This window comes from Arachis stenosperma, chromosome 10 (assembly GCF_014773155.1).
Source record: "Arachis stenosperma cultivar V10309 chromosome 10, arast.V10309.gnm1.PFL2, whole genome shotgun sequence".
NCBI lineage: Eukaryota > Viridiplantae > Streptophyta > Magnoliopsida > Fabales > Fabaceae > Arachis > Arachis stenosperma.
In genome coordinates this window covers 109558385-109564872 of record NC_080386.1, presented here as the reverse complement: position 1 = coordinate 109564872, position 6488 = coordinate 109558385, and positions in this window count along the sequence as shown.

Genomic DNA, 6488 nt, shown 5'->3' with positions numbered 1-6488 from the left:
TGGAGTATTTGCATACAGAAGGATGCCATTTGGCCTGTGCAATGCACCTGCAACCTTTCAGAGGTGCATGCTCTCAATTTTCTCTGATATGGTGGAAAATTTTCTGGAAGTCTTCATGGATCACTTTTCAGTGTTTGGAGACTCATTCAGCTCCTGCCTTCACCATCTAGCACTTGTTCTAAAGAGATGCCAAGAGACTAACCTGGTTTTAAACTAGAAAAATTGTCACTTTATGGTGACTGAAGGAATTGTCCTTGGGCACAAAATCTCGAACAAGGGAATAGAGGTGGATCAAGCTAAGGTAGAGGTAATTAAAAAATTACCACCACCAGCCAATGTTAAGGCAATCAGAAGCTTTCTGGGGCATGCAGGATTCTATAGGAGGTTTATAAAGGATTTTTCAAAAATCGCCAAACCTCTAAGTAATCTGCTAGCTGCTGACACACCATTTATCTTGGATAAGGAGTGTCTGCAGGCGTTTGAGACTCTGAAAGCTAAGCTGGTCACAGCACCAGTCATCTCTGCACCAAATTGGACATTACCATTTGAATTGATGTGTGACGCCAGTGATCATGCCATTGGTGCAGTGTTGGGACAGAGGCATGACAAGCTCATGCACGTCATTTACTATGCTAGCCGTGTTTTAAATAACGCACAGAAGAACTACACAACCACAGAAAAAGAATTACTTGTAGTGGTTTATGCTATTGACAAGTTCAGATCCTATTTAGTAGGATCAAAAGTGATTGTGTACACTGATCATGCTGCTCTTAAATATCTACTCACAAAGCAGGATTCAAAACCTAGACTCATCAGATGGGTGTTGCTTCTGTAAGAGTTTGATATAGAAATAAGAGACAGAAAAGGGACAGAGAACCAAGTAGCAGATCACCTGTCCCGAATAGAACCAGTAGAAGGGGCGTCCCTCCCTCTTACTGAGATCTCTGAGACCTTTCCGAATGAGCAACTCTTTGCCATTCAGGAAGTGCCGTGGTTTGCAGACATTGCAAACTACAAGGCAGTGAGATTCATACCCAAAGAGTACAGTAGGCAGCAATCAAAGAAATTGATCACAGATGCAAAGTACTATCTTTGGGATGAACCATATCTCTTCAAGAGATGTGCAGACAGAGTAATCCGTAGATGTGTGCCTAAGGAAGAAGCGCAGAAGATCCTATGGCACTGTCATGGATCACAGTATGGAGGACATTTTGGAAGTGAGCAAACAGCCACAAGAGTCCTCCAATGTGGCTTCTACTGGCCTACTCTCTATAAAGATTCCCGAGTGTTTGTACTTAATTGTGACAGTTGCCAAAGATCTGGCAATCTACCTCACAGTTATGGCATGCCTCAACAAGGGATCTTGGAGATTGAGTTGTTTGATGTATGGGGTACTGACTTCATGGGACTTTTCCCACCATCATACTCAAACACTTATACTCTGGTGGCAGTGGATTATGTATCCAAATGGGTGGAGGCTATTGCAACACCCACTAATGACACTAAAACAGTGTTAAAATTCCTCCAGAAACACATCTTCAGCAGATTTGGTACCCCTAGAGTATTAATCAGTGATGGGGGCACTCATTTTTGCAATAAACAGCTTTACTCTGCTTTGGTTCGTTATGGAGTTAGCCACAGGGTAGCTACTCCATATCACCCACAGACTAATGGGCAAGCTGAAGTCTTAAATAGAGAACTCAAAAGAATCCTGGAATGGACTATAATTAACCGTAGAAGGGATTGGGCATGAAGCTTGGATGATGCTCTGTGGGCATACAGAACAGCATTCAAGACCCCTATAGGGACCTCTCCATACCAGCTTGTGTATGGAAAGGCATGTCACTTGCCAGTGGAACTGGAACACAAGGCTTACTGGGCAACCAGATTCCTAAACCTTGATGCCAAGTTAGCTGGAGAAAAAAGATTGCTCCAGTTAAATGAGCTAGAGGAATTTAGACTCAATGCTTTCGAGAATGCAAAAATTTACAAAGAGAAAGCGAAAAGATGGCATGATAAGAAATTGTCATCCAGAGTCTTTGAGCCGGGGCAGAAAGTTCTGCTATTTAATTCTATGCTCAAATTATTCCCCGGGAAATTAAAATCCCGGTGGAGAGGTCCATATGTGATTACAAGTGTATCACCATATGGATACGTAGAGCTTCAGGATAATGAATCTAACAAAAAGTTCATTGTTAATGGACAGAGAGTTAAACATTATCTTGAAAGCAATTTTGAGCATGAATGCTCAAAACTGAGACTTGATTAAAAGCCCAGTAATAGTCCAGCTAACGACATTAAAGAAGCGCTTGCTGGGAGGCAACCCAGCCATTCACAAAATTTAATTTTATTTGTTTTTGCTAATTGATTGATTTTTACAGATATATGTCAGAGTATCTTCAAAAGGTAAAATAGCAATTGATTGAATTCACAGAATTGCAGGGAAATTTGGAAGCTCACTTGCATGAAAAAGCCAGTAAGAAACGTTTTGGGCGTTGAACGCCCAAAAGAAGCACCCACTGGGCGTTCAACGCCAGTAAGGGTAGCCATCTGGGCGTTAAACGCCAGAAAGGAGCATCTTCTGGGCGTTGAACGCCAGAAAGAAGCACCTTCTGGGCGTTTAACGCCAGATTGATAGCATCCTGGGCGTTCAGAAAAACGCCCAGTGACAAAGGACTTCCTGGCGTTCAACGCCAGAAAGAAGCAACAGCTGGGCGTTGAACGCCCAGGAGAAGCAAAAATTGGGCGTTAAACGCCCAAAACATGCAGCAGTTGGGCGTTTAACACCAGGATGGTGGGGAGGAGGTAAAATTCGTTTTTCTTCAAAAAATTTTCTAATTTTTATGTTTCAATTAATGATTTCTTGCATAAACATGTTTCCAAATATCATCCTTCAATTTCAAAAATTTTAATCCTAATTTCTAAAATCCCTAATTTCTGAAATCCCTTTTTCAAAGATTTTACATGCATCTTAATCCATAAAGACAGATGATTTTCAATCCAATCCAACTCTTTTTCCAATCTCTTTTCAAACTTAATTATCTTTTAAAATCATTTTCAAAATTATAAATTTCAAATTTATTTTTAAATATCATTCATATCTTTTTAAATTATATCCTTTTCTTGTCATATTTATCTTTTATAAATCATATCTTTCATCTTATATCTCTTTCTTATTTTCGAAAACCCACCCCCCTCCCTTTATATCCACTTTCGGCGCCCCTCCCATCATCCACCATTCCACAACTGCTCTCCTCCTATTCCTCTTCTCTCTTTTCTTTTGCTTGAGGACAAGCAAACCTCTAAGTTTGGTGTGCTTATCCGTGATCACAAAAACATACTCACCTTGATCATGGCCCCTAAAGGAAAACAACCCAACCCAAGAGGCAAGAAAGAGAATATTCCAAAGCCACTTTGGAATCAAGGGAAGTTCTTAACTAAAGAACATTCAGACCATTACTACAAAATAATGAGTCTAAGATCAGTGATCCCGGAAGTCAAGTTCGATCTGAAAGAAGATGAATATCTGGAGATCCAAGAACAAATTCGAAACAGGAACTAGGAAATCCTAGCTAATCCTGAAACGAAAGTGGGAAGGAACATGGTTCAGGAGTTCTATGCTAATCTATGGCAGACAGACAGGCAAAGAATAATTGGAGCTGCCCTCTATGACCATCGGACCTTAGTCAGAGGAAAGATTGTTCATACCCATCCTGACAAAATCAGGGAGTTCTTTAAGCTTTCTCAACTGAAAGATGACCCAGACTCCTTTAATAGGAGAATGATGAGGGTAAATAAAGGCTTGGACAAGATTCTAGAGGATATATGCATCCCTGAAGCCAGGTGGACCACTAGCACGACTGGCATCCCAAATTAACTCAAAAGAGAAGATCTCAAACCAGTAGCCAGAGGCTAGCTAGATTTCATTGGGCGTTCTATATTACCCACCAGCAACCGTTCTGAAGTTACTATTAAAAGAGCAGTGATGATTCACTGCATCATGTTGGGAAAAGAAGCAGAAGTCCATCAACTGATCTCATGTGAATTGTACAAAATAGCAAACAGGAATTCCAAGGACACCAGATTGGCCTATCCAAGCTTAATTTCTATGCTCTGCAAAGATGCCGGAGTGAAGATGGGAATAACAGAGTATATCTCAGTTGAGAGGCCAATCACTAGAATATCAATGGACAGACAACAGCTGCAGGATGATCCAATCAAGAGGAGAGCACAGGAAGTCCTCCCAGAACTCCCTCAATTTGAATATTGGGAACATCTTGAGGCATCTATTTCCAAATTGCAAGAAGCTATGAACCAAATAAAGGAAGAACAGAACAATCAAAGTAGCATGCTTTGCAAACTGCTTAAGGAACAAGAAGAGCAAGGGCGTGATTTAAGGGAGCTGAAGCGCCAGAAATTAATCCTTGAAGGACCAAGCACCCCACAGATCAGAGGAACATCTACTTCTCAGAACACAGGTTGTTGAGTTCTAAATTTAGCTTTAACTCTGTGATAATGTTATTATAGAAATTTACCTTAGGAGATATATATAGTAGTAGTAGTAGTAATTAGTATATCTATTCTGGTTTTACTCCCAATTAAGTTATAATTTATTTTTCTCATCATCATCAGACATCAATGAAATAGTAGATAATTAGAATAAAGAAGTAATTTATTTTTCGAGTTCTTAATAATAAAAATTATAATTAACTATATGTGGTGGCAATACTTTTTGTTCTCTGAATGAATGCTTGAACAGTGCATAATTTTTATCTTGAATTTTATGAATATTGGCTCTTGAAAGAATGAGGAACACGAGAAATACTATTGATGATCTGAAAAATCATGAATTTGATTCTTGAAGCAAGAAAAAGCAGTAAAAAAAATAAGAAAAAATTACAAGGAATCATTGGATTAAGAAAAGGATCCAAGGCTTTGAGCATCAGTGGATAGGAAGGCCCAAGGAAGTAGTTCCAGGCCTAAGCGGCTAAACCAAGCTGTCCCTAACCATGTGCTTGTGGCATGCAGGTCCAAGTGAAAAGCTTGAGACTGAGTGGTTAAAGTCGTGATCCAAAGCAAAAGAGTGTGCTTAAGAGCTCTGGACACCTCTAACTGGGGACTCTAGCAAAGCTGAGTCACAATCTGAAAAGGTTCACCCAGTCATGTGTCTGTGCCATTTATGTATCCGGTGGTAATACTGGAAAATAAAGTGCTTAGGGCCACATCCAAGACTCATAAAGTAACTGTGTTCAAGAATCAACATACTACACTAGGAGAATCAATAATACTATCTGAATTCTGAGTTCCTATGGATGCCAATCATTCTGAATTTCAAAGGATAAAGGGAGATGCCAAAACTGTTCAGAAACAAAAAGCTACAAGCCCCGCTCATCTAATAAGAATCTGAGCTCCATTTAAAACTCTTAGATATTATTACTTCTTAATTTCTTTTCATCCTATTTTATTTATCTAGTTGCTTGAGGACAAGCAACAGTTTAAGTTTGGTGTTGTGATGAGCGGATATTTTATACGCTTTTTGGGGGTAATTTCATATAGATTTTAGTATGTTTTAATTGGTTTTTAGTGGAATATAATTAGTTTTTAGGCAAAAATCATATTTCTGGACATTACAATGAGTTTGTGTGCTTTTCTGTGATTTCAGGTATTTTCTGGCTGAAATTGAGGGAGCTGAGCAAAAATCTGAGTTAGGCTGAAAAAGGACTGCTGATGCTGTTGGATCCTGACCTCCCTGCACTCGAAATGGATTTTTTGGAGCTACAGGAGTCCAATTGGCGCGCTCTCAACGGCGTAGACATCCAGGGCTTTCCAGCAATATATAATAGTCCATACTTTTCGCGAAGATAGATGACATAAACTGGCGTTCAACGCCAGTATCATGCTGCTGTCTGGCGTCCAGCGCCAGAAACAGGTTACAAGTTGGAGTTCAACGTCAGAAACAGGTTACAACCTGGCGTTGAACGCCCAAAACAGCCCCAGGCACGTGAGAAGCTTAAGCCTCAGCCCCAGCACACACCAAGTGGGCCCCAGAAGTGGATTTCTGCATCATCTATCATAGTTTACTCATTTTCTGTAAACCTAGGTTACTAGTTTACTATTTAAACAACTTTTAGAGACTTATTTTGTACCTCATGACATTTTCAGATCTGAATTTTATACACTTTGACGGCATGAGTCTCTAAACTCCATTGTTGGGGGTGAGGAGCTCTGCATCGTCTCAATGAATTAATGCAATTGTTTTTATTTCACTCAAACGTGTGTGTGTTCCTATCTAAGATGTTCATTCGCGTTTAATTGTGAAGGAGGTGATGATCCGTGACACTCATCACCTCCCTCAATCCATGAACGTGTACCTGACAAATACTTCCGTTCTACATCAGATTGAATGAGCGTCTCTTAGCTTCCTTAATCAGAATCTTCGTGGTATAAGCTAGAACTGATGGCGGCCACTCTTGAGGATCCGGAAAGTC